This window comes from Eptesicus fuscus, chromosome 4 (assembly GCF_027574615.1).
Source record: "Eptesicus fuscus isolate TK198812 chromosome 4, DD_ASM_mEF_20220401, whole genome shotgun sequence".
NCBI lineage: Eukaryota > Metazoa > Chordata > Mammalia > Chiroptera > Vespertilionidae > Eptesicus > Eptesicus fuscus.
In genome coordinates this window covers 108,282,724-108,297,130 of record NC_072476.1, presented here as the reverse complement: position 1 = coordinate 108,297,130, position 14,407 = coordinate 108,282,724, and positions in this window count along the sequence as shown.

The window sequence follows — 14,407 nt, the reverse complement described above, 5'->3', positions numbered from 1 at the left end:
GGTGGATTTTTTGTTGTTGTATTTTTTGTTTTGTCTATAATTAATTCCTAGGCTGACAGTGTTCCTGGAACAAAATTTTTGTAATTTTATGCTTCAGATACTCATGGTGGAAAATTATAAGGGCCTTGAAATAGAAGAATCTGGAATGTGAGACAGGCACATTCACATGGGACACAAATATGTACACTGGCTGGCTCTGAAAGTGTTGATAGTCACCGATCTAGAGAATAAGCTATCTTCATTAAATAAAAACCTTGTCACAATACAAAAATTGCCGAAGGGGAAAGATGCACACTTATTCATCAATATGGAAGGATCATAAAAGCATAATTAGTGCTAATAGAAAAATAATGAATGAAAGAACAGTTCTTATCAAATTACAATAGTTTCGAGCATTAACAATATGAAGGATCAGTTTCAACTGAATAATCAAAAGATTAAATCAAATACACTTCTCCCTTCAAGATTTTCTCTACTTGCCCACAAATCTTGTGAACTCTTTCACTTTTTAATGTTTTTCATAGTCTTCATTTTATTTCAGAAAAATAGCATCTTTATTTTAGAGAAGAAAATATCTCATCCAAGGTCATTTCTGCAATCCTACAAAAATAGTTTTAAAAACTTGAACAATAACAACTATAATACATGGACATAGTCCAGACCTGATCCATCTTTTCATTATGTTCTACTAAATGCATTAAACAAACAGCTTAAACACCTAGGAATCCATTCTCTATTCAATAGAATGAAACCACAAGGTGGATCACTCACATCCATAAAATATATTCAACAGTACATGCATTCTTGTATTTTTACAAGATCAAATTAATCATAAAGTAAAATTGATATAATGATATGAATTATATGTGTAGAGATGTCTTCAAGTAATGGATGCCATTAAGAGCATCTAATTTCCCAACCGAAGTTCTAAAGCAATTGAGAGAAGACAAAGGGATCAGCAGATAGAGACCAAAATAACTTCTTTGTTGAAGTGATTCTTTTAGAAAATGTGGCCTACATCTGTAAGCATGTGGGGTTTCTCATACTAAACCCCAAGATGAGGCAAACTTACAAATCAGCATGGGAGTGGGGGAGAACTCCTATCGGCAGGGACAGGGCCCTTCCCAGAGGAGCAGAGGGGAGACTGACTCCCCAAGAGCAGTTAGCTCCTGAGCAGAAAAGCAAAGGAAGGCCCTCAGTGACCTTTGCCTCCTCCTTCCATTCAAGTTCAATCATCAATTATGTCTAAGAGGGGACAGGCTTAGGAGTGCTAAGTTACATGAAGTTTCTCACATGGAAGGAAACACCAGAAGTTGGGAAGGAGTGTTTCCCTGCCCACAACGTAGGCTGTAATAATTTCTGAAACATAATCTCACCAGAGGATGATTGAGTTATCACCTCAAAAAGTGCATCACATCCAGGTCCCCAGAACCTCCTAGGTCCGTGGTCGGCAAACTGCAGCTCGCGAGCCACATGCGGCTCTTTGGCCCCTTGAGTGTAGCTCTTCCACAAAATACCACAGCCTGGGTGAGTCTATTTTGAAGAAGTGGCATTAGAAGAAGTTTAAGTTTAAAAATTTGGCTCTCAAAAGAAATTTCAATCGTTGTACTATTGATATTTGGCTCTGCTGACTAATGAGTTTGCCGACCACTGCCCTAGGTCATGCACAAGGGAGTTATCCTATATATTAGAACTCCAAGAACAAACGCATAGTGATTCCAAAGGTATAATGAAAGTTATTTAGACTACGTCCTACGCACTAGGATGGCTTTAATAAAAACTACAGAAAATGACAAGTGTGGGGGAGGATGTGCAGAAATTGGACCCTTGTGCATTGCTGGTGGGCGTGCAAAATGATGCAGTTGCTGTGGAAAGCAGTTTGGCGGTGTGATATTGTCATTTACAATGATAAATAGTTACTTGGTTTTAGTCCCATTTCTGGCACAGAAGTCCTAAAACCCTTGACATTTCCTAAACGTTGAGAGAGAAAAAGGTGTCTCATGTTAATAAAGTGACCTTTGAACCCACCCGAGGATAGGCTGCTGGTTGCCAGGAGAAACAACCATGTGTCTAGAGAGTTGGAATTTTCATTTCTACCTCTGACCTTAGGAGTCCGGAAAACGGGCCTGGAGGCCGAAGATATCACAAGTGGCCAATGATTTTATTAATCATGATTATGTAATGAAGCCTCCATAAACACCCACAGGACAGGGCTCGGAGTGTCTGGGTTGGTGAACACGAGGTGGTTTGGAAAGAGTGGCGCACACAGAGAGCATGCGAGCTCCGCACCCCTTCCCACATACAAGGCCCTAGGCCAGTGATGGCGAACCTGTGACACGCGTGTCAGCACTGACACGCGTAGCCATTTCTAATGACACGTGGCCACATGCCGAGGATGAAACATTTGCGACTAGAGTCTTGGAGTTAGTTTTTTCCTCAAAGTGACACACTACCCAAGCTATGCTCAGTTTTTTGGTGAAGTTTGACACACCACGCTCAAAAGGTTGCCCATCACTGCCCTATGCATTGCTTCCACCTGACAGTTCCTTTATAGTTGACCAGTGTCTAGTAAGTAAAATGTTGTGTGGTACTAGCACCTCTGAGCCTCGGGATCAGTCCCGGTAGGGAAGTGAAGGCTAGAATGCAGAGACACTGGCTCAACCCAGGCCCTGGGCACTCATTGCTAACATAGTGGGCGCATTTATTCAAATTCAAATTGAATTTATCTTAAATATGATTTATTAAATACTAGCAAATATATCTAGAACTTCTTGATTAACATTTTCTTGGGGGACCATTATTCTCTAATAGTTATAGAATGAATCTAAAATACCAAGGAATTTCAGGGAAAAACAATCAGCCAGCCTCAACACCAGAGTCTTTTCCTTATTTCTATTTCTCTTCATTACATTTCTCACCAAACATTTACTTATTAGTAATCATCACCTACTCTCAGGGTCCTGATTTACTTCTGTGTATCACTTTTTACTTTAAGTAAGAGCTTGAGCTTGATTGCAGTGTTGCTATTATTTTAATTTGGGGTCCCTGCTACAAAATTGAACTATGATAATGAATATCTCATTACCTTATAATTTACACGATGCTTATAACCCTATAGAAGTGAAAATGAATAGAACTGAACACAATGGTCAGGATAAAAATAATACCACATGCTTCTGATTCTCCCCCCAAACACTGATTCCTACTGGATTTTCAATTTTCCATCTCCTACATGTGTCTCATTTTGAAAGCTGATTTCTGTAGTGAGACGTTAATTATTTGTTCCTAGCATTCGAGAGACGTCAGTGACCCTGGGAGGGCAGCACCCCTGTGGTGCAATCCGAGCCTCAAAGAAGCCTGGGCCTGACTAGGCAGACTTACTATTGTGCGCAGTCGATCAGTTGGTATCCGTTTGACCTCTCGAAGCATGCCTTCACACCTTCATCATCCCAAAGTTTCTTCACATGATCAAAGAACTCCTAAAATTTGAAAAAGTTACAAATGAGAGGACGCATGTGTTATATAATCCTTCAAAAAGTAAAAAGTGAAAAGAAACTGCCCCCAAAGTTTGCAAGTAGCGCATGAATTATTTTCCTTGCGGAAGTCTACTTGACACACGGGAAAATGCCCAGATCTCAAATTCTGTGTGATGAAAAATGGATGCATGTATGTCATCATCATGCAAATTAACCTGTCAAACACCCTTATCATTCCAGGAACTTCCCCAAAATAAAAATTGCAAGTCAAAAGTTAATGACATTCATTAACCAGAAATACACATAGCTAACAATCTTAAAGTTCTTATTATTCAACTAGAGGCCCAGTGCACGAAATTCGTGCATGGCGGAGGGGGGGGGGCTTCAATCTGGGACCCCTTGAAACGGGCAGTCGGATATCCCTCTCACAATTCAGGACTGCTGGCTCCCAACTGCTCGCCTGCCTGCCTTCCTGATTGCCCTTAACCGCTTCTGCCTGCCAGCCTGATCACCCCATAACTACTCCCCTGCCAGCCTGATTGATGCCTAACTGCTCCCCTGCCAGTCTGGTCACCCCTAACTGCCCTCCCCTGCAGGCTTGATCGCCCCCAACTGCCCTCCCTTGCAGGCCTGGTCCCTCCCAACTGCCCTCCCCTGCTGGCCTGATCGCCCACAACTGCCCTCCCTTGCAGGCCTGGTCCCTCCCCTGCTGGCCATCTTGTGGTGGCCATCTTGTGTCCACATGGGGGCAGGATCTTTGACCACATGCGGGCAGCCATCTTGTGTGTTGGAGTGATGGTCAATCTGAATATTACTCTTTTATTAGATAGGATAGAGGCCTGGTGCATGGGTGGGGGCCAGCTGGTTTGCCCTGAAGGGTGTCCCGGATCAGGGTGGGGGTTCCCTTGGGGCGTGGGGCAGCCTGGGCAAGGGGCCTGTGGTGGTTTGCAGGCTGGCCATGCCCCCCGGTCACCCAAGCAGAGGCCCTGGTATCTGGGATTTATTTATCTTCTACAATTGAAACTTTGTATCCTGGAGTGGAGGCCTAGGCTGGCCAGGGCTGCAGAAGCTTGGCTTCCTCCATTGCCGGGGTCAACCCTAGCCTCCTGCTCTCTCCAGCTCCGTGGCTGCCACCATTTTTGGGGGGATTTATTTATCTTCTATCATTGAAACTTTGTAGCATTGAGTGGAGGCCTAGGCTGGCAAGGGCAGGAGGAAAGCTTGGCTTCCTCCATTGCCAGGGAAACCCAAGCCTCCCTCCTGCTCTCCGTGGCCGCAGCCATCTTGGTTGGGTTTATTTGCATATTCACTCCTGATTGGCTGCTGGGCATGGCTTGTGGGTGTGGTGGAGGTACGGTCAATTTGCATATTATTCTTTTATTAGATAGGCTACTTTTAAACTAAACTCACAAAGCACCTCCATGAGCTTGCTAATTGTTGCACTGTTGTTGCACAATGTGCTTACATTCTTCTAAGAGCTTTACAGAGGCGAATCCATTTATTACTCATAACCATTCTCTGAGCTGGTACATTACTATTCCCATTTTACAGGTGAGGAAACTGAGCAGGAGGATTAGATAATTCCCCTGAAGTCATACAGGGTGGCAAAGTTGTGTTTAAATACTTAATTTTGGATGCTCATTCCTCTCCTCAACTAGTTGACCAGACTCCTGGGGATGGGGTAGGGGGAGGTCTGATGAAAATTGTGGGTTTCGCTACTCTTCCTATCTCCCCATTTCTCTTCTTTCTTTGTTTGGTGCCTCTAGTTTTCACAGCACTTTACTGCACAGTTTGTGCTACTCCAATTGGCATCTGAAGAGGTATTTTGCTAAAATTTTTAGTCATACTCATGATTTGTCTGTTCTTGAGTCATGGGGGTGCTTAGGGTGCCTGGGACCACAGTACTTAATGACCCCCTCAGCCTCAACTCCTGAGCAGACATGTCCTCAGCAGGGACTGTGCAGTCAATTTCAGAAATGTCTTACGGGCTTCTGGGATGCTCCGACAGTTGCAGGGAGTTTTCTGAATAAGGCCCTCCATCCAGAAAACAAGCAAGGGTCACAGTGCTCCTCTGGCACTGAGGCCATCTGGCCTGCTGGAGGAGCCACATAAATCTTTGGCTTCCTCTCCATCCCTGCCGCCCTTGTCTCCTCACGTTTCATCTGAATTACTGCGCATCTTCTTAAGTGCCTCCACTCTGCCAGCTCCCAATCCGCTCCTCAAATAGCAGCCAGAAAAGTCTTTTTCTGAAACCAATTTGACTGTGTCACTCCACTGGCTGACCTCCTTCAGTGACTCCACATCACTTCGCCGTCACCGCTGTTTCTTCCATTTCTAGGAGGTAGAAGAATCAATTGGAGACCAGGTTGAAGTTGCAGGTCCCTGGCCCCACCCCACACTCATGAAATCGTCTCTGGGAGTTGGATCTGCAAGTCTGCATTTGAAAAATCAATGTTCCCTGGGCGATGCTGATACACATACTTTAGGAGAAATAGTAAGCTACAGGATCAAGTTCATTTTCCTTAATATGTTATGTAAGGAACGTGACCCTATAAGAAGAATATACATTTCTGAAGGTCTCTCCAACCTTATCTCCTGGGAGGATACATCTATAAGAATGTCTGTTTATAGTTTTGTGAATTTTCACATTGTTTTCTGCTTTCCTTTGTCTTTATGGAAGATTGCTGCATACAGTAGTAGAGGTTGGACAACTCTAAAGGTTACCATTTACATTCTAGTCTGAGGATGGATGCCATGTCATGGTTCATAATGCCTTCAATCCCTGGAATGCTTCTTTGCTTTCTCTCTACCTGACTTAGCTCCCAGTTATCTTACAAGACACAGCCCTGGCATCATTAATGCTCTGGAACCCAGAATTATTTGCATAGCTCTTTGATCACATTTATTACATGGCATTCTTTTTCTACATCTGTATCTTCTAGCATACATGAGCAAGTTGAGGGCAGAGTCTTATTTATCCACTTACCCTCACTAGCAATCACAATGCTAGACCCTAAGTGGACACTCCACTAAGACTTATAGAAGTTAATAAATAAAATTTGATGATTCATCCAGCATTCATTCATTCACTCGGAAACTCTGTGTCCCCTTTAAAGCTGATCCTATATGTTGACATAAAAATGTAGCAATATCAAAGACAAGTTATATATTCTAAGTAGATTTCTGTATTTTAAAGGAATTTTAGCAGTAAGTGGGAAAACTCAAATGGTTATAAATAACAAAGGTATTTATTAGGTTTCATAAGTGGGGATTATAAGGCAGGATACACTCCAGGCTACTTCAGAAGTTCCACAGGGCCATAGAGGGCCCAGCCTCCCTCTGGCACCTGTCCATCCACAGCATCAGCTGATTCCCCTCCAAGTCATTGGATGGCTAAGTCTTTTAAGTCTGGTGAGGCCACAGGCTCCAGCAAATGCTTCTATGCTCATTCCAACACCAATCACTGGTAAAGGGAATGAGAAAACCTTATAACTGAACCTTATAACAAATCCACCTTTTTATTTACTTATTTTTTAAATATATTTTTATTGATTTCAGACAGGAAGGGAGAGGGAGAGAGAGAAACATCAATGATAAGAGAGAATCATTGATTGGCTGCCTCCTGCTCACCCACTCCTGGGGATCGAGCCCACAACTTGGGCATGTGCCTTTGACTGGAATTGAACCTGGGACCCTTCAGTCCGCAGGACGACACTCGATCCACTGAGCCAAACCAGCTTGGGCCAAATCCACCTTTTTAAAATGAAGGTCAGTTCCCCAATTCTCCCAAAGACATTCAGTGAGGAGAATGGGTTGGATATTTGGGAGACGACCCCAGTGTGCACAGCAAATGCCTACATGGACCTGCTACTGTGCCTTGGAAGTCCCTCAGCACCGCCCATGGCAGCGTCTACACCTAGAGGCACAGCACAGCCACACTGAGCAGGGCCTTCCTTTGAAACGGAGGAAACATCAGGGTTCTCAGCCATTCCTTTTCTTTCCTCTTATTTTTAATTTAGGGAAAATTAGTGGTTCGGCAAATCCACCTGCCAAACAATTCCAAGAATCAGAGATTTGTCAGCAAGCCCCGATCACAGTTTTCTTACTTTCTGCCTAGGCCGCGGGATGTGAAGTTAGCTGGGTGTGATGAGTGCTGGGCGATTGCTGCCCCAGTGGGGAGAGAGTCCCCTGTAATAGTCAGGCGCTGAGTGTCCTTGTGGACTCAATCACCACCTGCCACAGATCATGTGCCCCCTTCCTAGTGAGCGTGAGAAATTCCCGGAATCACTGTGATGTGAGGACGATGTCTGCTTCAGGATGAGTAAGCCCGTCAATAATTCAGCCCTGAGGGGAAGCACAGGTCAGTCTTACCTGGGCCTTCTGGCCCTCGGCATGTCTTTCCCTCTTTCTCTTCAAGGAGGAAAAGGGAGGGAAAGACTCATTTTTAGATGAGAAAGTATATTGCCCGCCCTGGTATGTGTTGAAAAACTGCCACCTCTTATCTTGCTTCCATTTTCTGTCCATGTGAATTCAACCTCAAATCAACCCATCTGACCAAACTGAAAAGTTCAAGTTAGTTTATTAGGTAGACATGTCATACTTTTCAGAGTATTATAGGTTCATTTTGACTTGTTATCTTATTCCTTCAAGAATACATCGTTCCTATTCAATTCCTCCTTACTCAGAGTAAGATAAATTAATAAAGGACAGAAAACTGTGTAATTTTTCCCTGTTTTAGCTCACCTTTTCTCCTGTTATTAGTATCCAAGAGTCTAAGTACCTAGAAGAAAAGGCATAACACAAATAGATATTGGTGTTTTAGTGAATTCCATGTGCCAGATGCTGTTACAACTAATTTTGTGTATATGTGTGTATGCTGATTTTATATATGTGTGTGTATATATATTAAGTGATAAATACCACATATATTAAGTGATAACATTTATATCACAATGCTCACAATCATGATATAAAACATTATTTTTATATTTCTTAACATCCCTCATTTACTGATGAGGAAACCTAGGACAAAAAGGTGATGATTCATGCCCATGCCAGGCTATGAAAAGACAGAGACAGGAGACCCACGGGGCCTGATTTCAGAACTGTGCTGCACTGTGGCATCGTGGAGGCATTCAGCAGCTGCCTTCCCCTACTTCTGCGGGGAGTGCCAACGCTGTGCAGTTAGTAGCAGCACTCCCAAATGTTTCCGCCCTTCTTCCATCCGTCCATTTTTCCAGCCACCCAGCCGTTCTTCCTGAGTCCCTACTTGGGAGGCCATCTAGGCACTAAAGATACGGGGTGAATTAGATGGACAGAGCTCCTGCTCAGCCCTTAGGAACCTCCTATTCCCCCTGACAACGGATGATAATCCCCGGGAAATAAGGCCTTCTTCAAACATTGCCCCTCAGTCTTCTCTTGTTCAAGAGAAACATTCCCAATTCTTATAACATTTATACTCTTGCTAAAGGAATGCTGGGGTTAAAGTACACTGTTCTGAGCCCTGATGGCATGCAAAGAATATGCATAGTCCACGGAAAAAATAAACCTATGATCAGATGAGTAGCAAGATCTTTATCCCAAGAATGTCAAGGAGGTATTTCTAAAGATGCTCTATGATACAATTTGTCTGGTATAGGAATTCTCCCCCTCCCTCTCCACACACACACACTTATCATCTTCACGAGGCATAGATTTTGTACATTCATCACAAGAGTTTTTATTTCCTTTAAAATATATTCCTTACGATAGAATTGAGATATGCAGTATAATAAAAATGACAGTGGAACATCAGTCTGCAGTCTGTCATCTTATAACACTGGTCAACTTTATGTTATTTCTCCATTTGTCTTGTAGGATTGATTATTCCATGGGTTATTACAAAGCCCCAGTGGGTACCAGAAGTGGGATATAAGAGGCTGTGAGGAGCCTGAATGTAATGTTCTAAAAGAGTTCATGTCCTTAGATCACTCCTCAAGCCATTACTCTGCTCACTCTTTAGCTCTTTGGCTGTCTTTCTTGCCACTACTCCACAGAAGCTGTGGAGGTCTCATTGCCCTTCTCAAGTGGGGTGCACTGTTTCATGTCTCCATGGCTTTGCTCAGCTACCCCTTCTATTCTTGCCTCAAGGCCAGCTCTTCCCCTAGCCTATTTTTCAGTCATCTTTCTACACTCATCTCAAGTCTTCACTGACTCTAAGTCTAATCTAAAAGCTTCTTTTTTTATGGTCCCTTAGCAATTTTACTTCTATTTTAGCAATTCTCATGTTGCCCCGTGGGCCCAACCCCACTCTTCAATGAAGTTCTTCACACCAAAGACCATAGACCTCATTCTGTTCATCTCTGTATCTTCTATTCCTGACACATAGGAGATGTTCAACAGCTGCTCAGTGATTATGAAAGAACCCCTGAGAAGCTTTCTCCCAGAATCAGGCTAAGAGCCCTAGAATGGCCCATAATCTTAATATTAGTAAACACAACTCATAGAATGCGGAGGCAGAGATTGTATTTCTGGCATCCAGCTCTTCCTCATTACCTTCTGACATGCAAACGTGCACCGTTGCTCACTGTCGAAATGTCTCTAGGAAGACCTTCTGTGTGCAGCACACGTCCCTGGACAGGAATGTCCCTGAGAAACATTCTCCAGGTTTCCATAACTTCTCAACAGACTCAACCGCGTTGCCTGAGTATGTCCTTCCTTTCCTTCTTTTCCTCACCTATTGACAAGTACCTTATTTCTCTAGTCTTTGATTTAAAAAAATACTACTTTTAATGATCTTTGAATTTTAGAATAGTTTTATATTTACATGAAAGTAAACTAACTGGAAGGCAGAGGTGAGAGGAAGGAGTAAGAATAGCCTACATTTTAAAATCTCTAACATTTGTGTAGCCCAACATACTGTTTTGAGACACCCTCGGTTTAAAAGTGTTTTGGATAATCCATTGGGACATGTTTTCTCTGTCTAGTTCACACAAACTGTAATTAATAATGCAAATGCTTTCCCCAAAGTGACCTAAAGCATGGTTTACCTCCAACCTGTAAGTTGTTTTGTACTAGAGATTTCCTCAGGCAGTTGGTGAGGCATTCCTGAGTTCTAAGCATGGGCTGTTGACACAGGGTGCCAGCTGTCTCGGAGCACTGCTGAGCTCATACCTTCAGGGTAGTTGAAATCAAATGACGGGGGAGGGAATAATCTGAATCCAATCAACAGTCTGGTGAGAGTCCAGTGACTGTTCTGACACATGACATTTAGAGCCCAGAGAAAATGCAGTGATTTCTGGTCTGGTTTCTGTTATTCTTTAGCCCTGTAAGCACTAAGCAAATACACCATAACAAACTTGAGGCAAAACATAAAAATGAATTTTATATAGCTATGACATTGGTAGGCATTTATGCGTGCCAGAGACTTGTCTAAACATGCTTCGGGAAGTAAGCCACATCCGTGGGCCATCCTGACCTTCCCTTTTAATTCTTATTGGTGGGTTTCTTAAGTATAAAGCCAAGTATAATGAATGACGGCTTTTTTTTTTTTTTTTTTTTTTTTAATATAACATGAACTGTTTGTCAAAGCTTGAGAGTTATTTTCAAATTGAGGAGGATCAAATTTTCACGCAAGGGAGTTTTGTTTATCTTCTTCTATCTGGTTTTTAGTATGCTTAGGCAGGAGCACTGCTGGATGACTGAAGAGGAGAAAGAAATCCATGTCAAGCTTAAGAAGTGGATCATCATGCAGCAACACATACTGGTTTTGCAAGCAATGAGGCCCCATGAAAGATTTGCCTCCTAACAAAGGGATATTATCATTAAAAGCCCAGAGGGCATATGAGCAGATGAAAACGAAGTCATTATGGCAAGTGTTGTTTGTGAGAGATGCTGTAATCTGTGAAAGCGATGTTGAGCAGTGTTGCCTTTAGATTCAAAGGTTGTATGTGGCTACTCATCCATGCCCTTGCCTCGTGCCTTGGCCTGTCACTTCACCTTTTTGAGTCTGTTTCCTTCTTTGTAAAATAAAACATTGACTCCTAACATCTCTAAAAAGTCTATACTACATTTTACACTTGTTGAGAAACAACCTGGAAATGTTATTGAAGGGACCCAGCTGCTCAGTTAAGCTGAGTCTCACAGAGTCTTGGCTTGTAAGCTGATAGTCAAGAAACTATTTTGACACCATAATTAGAGGGCTGTTGAGGCCAGGGAGCTCAACCAATACTTTTTCAGACTCAATAGAAAAAGAATTATAGATAAGTCGACATGTAAATTTACAATGAGAAAAATAAATGCTAAGGGCACTGGGACACACAGGTTTCTGGCCAGTAAACTCTCTCTCTCTCTCTCTCTCTCTCTCTCTCTCTCTCTCTCTCTCTCTCTCTCTCCTGACATTTCCCAGGACTCCCAATTAGTCAGAACTGAGTGATTATGGACCCCAAGCCCAGAGTCTTGAGATAGTCTTGAGAATTCTTCCTCTAGTTCATGGTAAAGTCTGTTGACTTATCTCTAAATCAAAAAAGAAAATATTGTGCTGGATAACACTGTCAGTGTTTTTGATGCTTTTTTAATTTCAAAACCAGTAAGTAGAGAGACAGTGAGAGCTCATCCTAAGACTGTTTTCATGTTCCCATGGATTTCTCTTCTTGTGCAATAGGCAAGTTGTGTTAGTGTCTCACTGCTGCTGTAACAAATGACCACATACTTAGGTGGCTTAAAGCAACACACATTTCTTATCTTAGGGTTTGGCACATAAGATTCAAAATGGGTCTCACTTGGCTAAAATAAAGGTATTGGCAGAACTGGAGAGCTGTGTTCCTTTCTGAAGGCTCTAGGGGAGAATTCCTTTCCTTGACTTTTCCAGCATGTAAAGGCTGCCCCATTCATTGGCTCATGGCCCTCTTCCCTCTTCTTCAAAGCCAGCACCAGCAGGTCAAGTTCTCCTTGTGGCACATCCCTTTGACACTGCATCCGCTGTCACATATCTCTGACTCTCTTCATTTGCCTCCCTCTTTCACTTTTAAGAAACTCTTGTGATTACATTGGTTCCAAATGGATAATCCAAGATAATTTTCCTATCTTAAAATCAGCTGATTATCAACCTTAATTCTATCGGCACCCTAATACTCCCTTTGCCCTGTTCATGTTCATGCTATTCAGATTCTGGAAATTCAGACCCGTCTTTGTGGCCATGATTTCCACCTACTACACAGATCTAAGGTCTAAAGTAATGTGACAATGAGGATAATGGTAACGGATTTTAGGCTCATCTCACTCCCAGCATGGACTAATCTTCCAAATAAATAATGTGTAAATAAAACTAAAGAGACTAATCTTTTTTATAATATATTTTTATTGATATCAGAGAGGAAGGGAGAGAGAGAGGGAGAGAGAGACATCAGTGATGACAGAGAATCATCCATCAGCTGCCTCCTGCACGGCCCCCACTGGGGATCAAACCTGCAACCTGGGCCTGTGCCCTGACCGGAAACAGAACCATTGACTTCTTGGTTCCTGGGCTGATGCTGAGCCACACCAGCTGGGTGAGACTAATGTTTACATCCTGTCACTGAAACACAACTTGTGTCTAACTGCCTTCCCTAGAGACATTTGACTTTGGAAGAAAGTACAGGGTATGGAGCTTTCAGCTAATGATGAACTGCAAAGCACTGTTTATGGTGTGTGAATTACTGTAGTGTCCACCTATCCACACAGCGTACTCTGATGCTGCTGCAGGACTTGCCAGGTTAGCTACGGCAGTGGCGATTAACCTCGGCTGCACATCGAAATCATCTGGAAAGGTTTTAGCCAACCAGATGCACAGACCAGGCTTAGGAATAACTCAAACCCAATATGTAGGGGGTGTGGCTCAGATATGACTATTTATTAAAGCTTGCAGATAGTTCTATTGTGCAGCCAGGAATAACAAGCTGCTATATAGGCAAACACCTATGTCAAATAATTTTTTTCTAGATTAAATGGGAGCTGGCTGTATGTCTATGGACTTCTAATAAAGCAGACAGAATCATTAGAATTAATGCACCTTGTCAGGCTTAAATTAGCTATCATTTGAGCTATTTCAAATTGCCCATCCTGTCAACAGTGCCCACTCTTATTTAGATTTTTGTCTTTTCATGTTTCAAAGCAACTTCAAATAGTTTCCTTACACTCTTCACAAGACAATTTTCCATAAATATATTATTTCTTGAATTACTGAAATAGTTCCTTTAATGACACTTTTTCTAAAGAACCGGCTAGGAAATCTGAAAGAGGGATCACTATTTCCACACATGATAGACATTTAATTCATCTTCCTCCATGTGTCTATGCTATGAACACACACATATTGCTCCTGTAAATAGCTTTCTGTGTCTCTCATTGCAATCTTGTCAAAGCACAAGACTACACCTGATTGCATAGAAATCCTGGAGCAGGCAGGTTCTCGGACCCCACCTCAGACTCACTGACTCGGTATCTCTAGGAGTAGGTCCTAGAAATCTGCAACTCTCACAAGCATCCCGGGTGGTGTTTTCTCAAACACATCTAACTCGGAAGACAATGAGTCTGTAGACTTTCTCTCAATGAGCTGCCATCTTTGTGAGAACCTCTGAGAACCCAGACCAAGGGTCAGGTTCTGTGGGCTTGTACTGATGTAGTAGTTCCATAGTGGAAGATTAGCCTTTAGTCTTTTCTTCTGTTGACTGTTTTTTCTTTTTGTTTTTGTTCTTGTTTTTATGATACTAATTTTTCAAGCCCCAAAGTGTGTTCCATCCAGGAAATTTTCATAGAGGAAGGTAGGCTTGCATTGTGTGTTAGTAGACAGGTGGGCCCAAACTGAGCAATGACAAATGATAAGACATCAAATAAAATCGGAAAACCTGGAAAATCATACATAGTAGATAGACTGTTAATGATGGGCCTTATGAGGCAGGGGCCTGGCTTTGTGC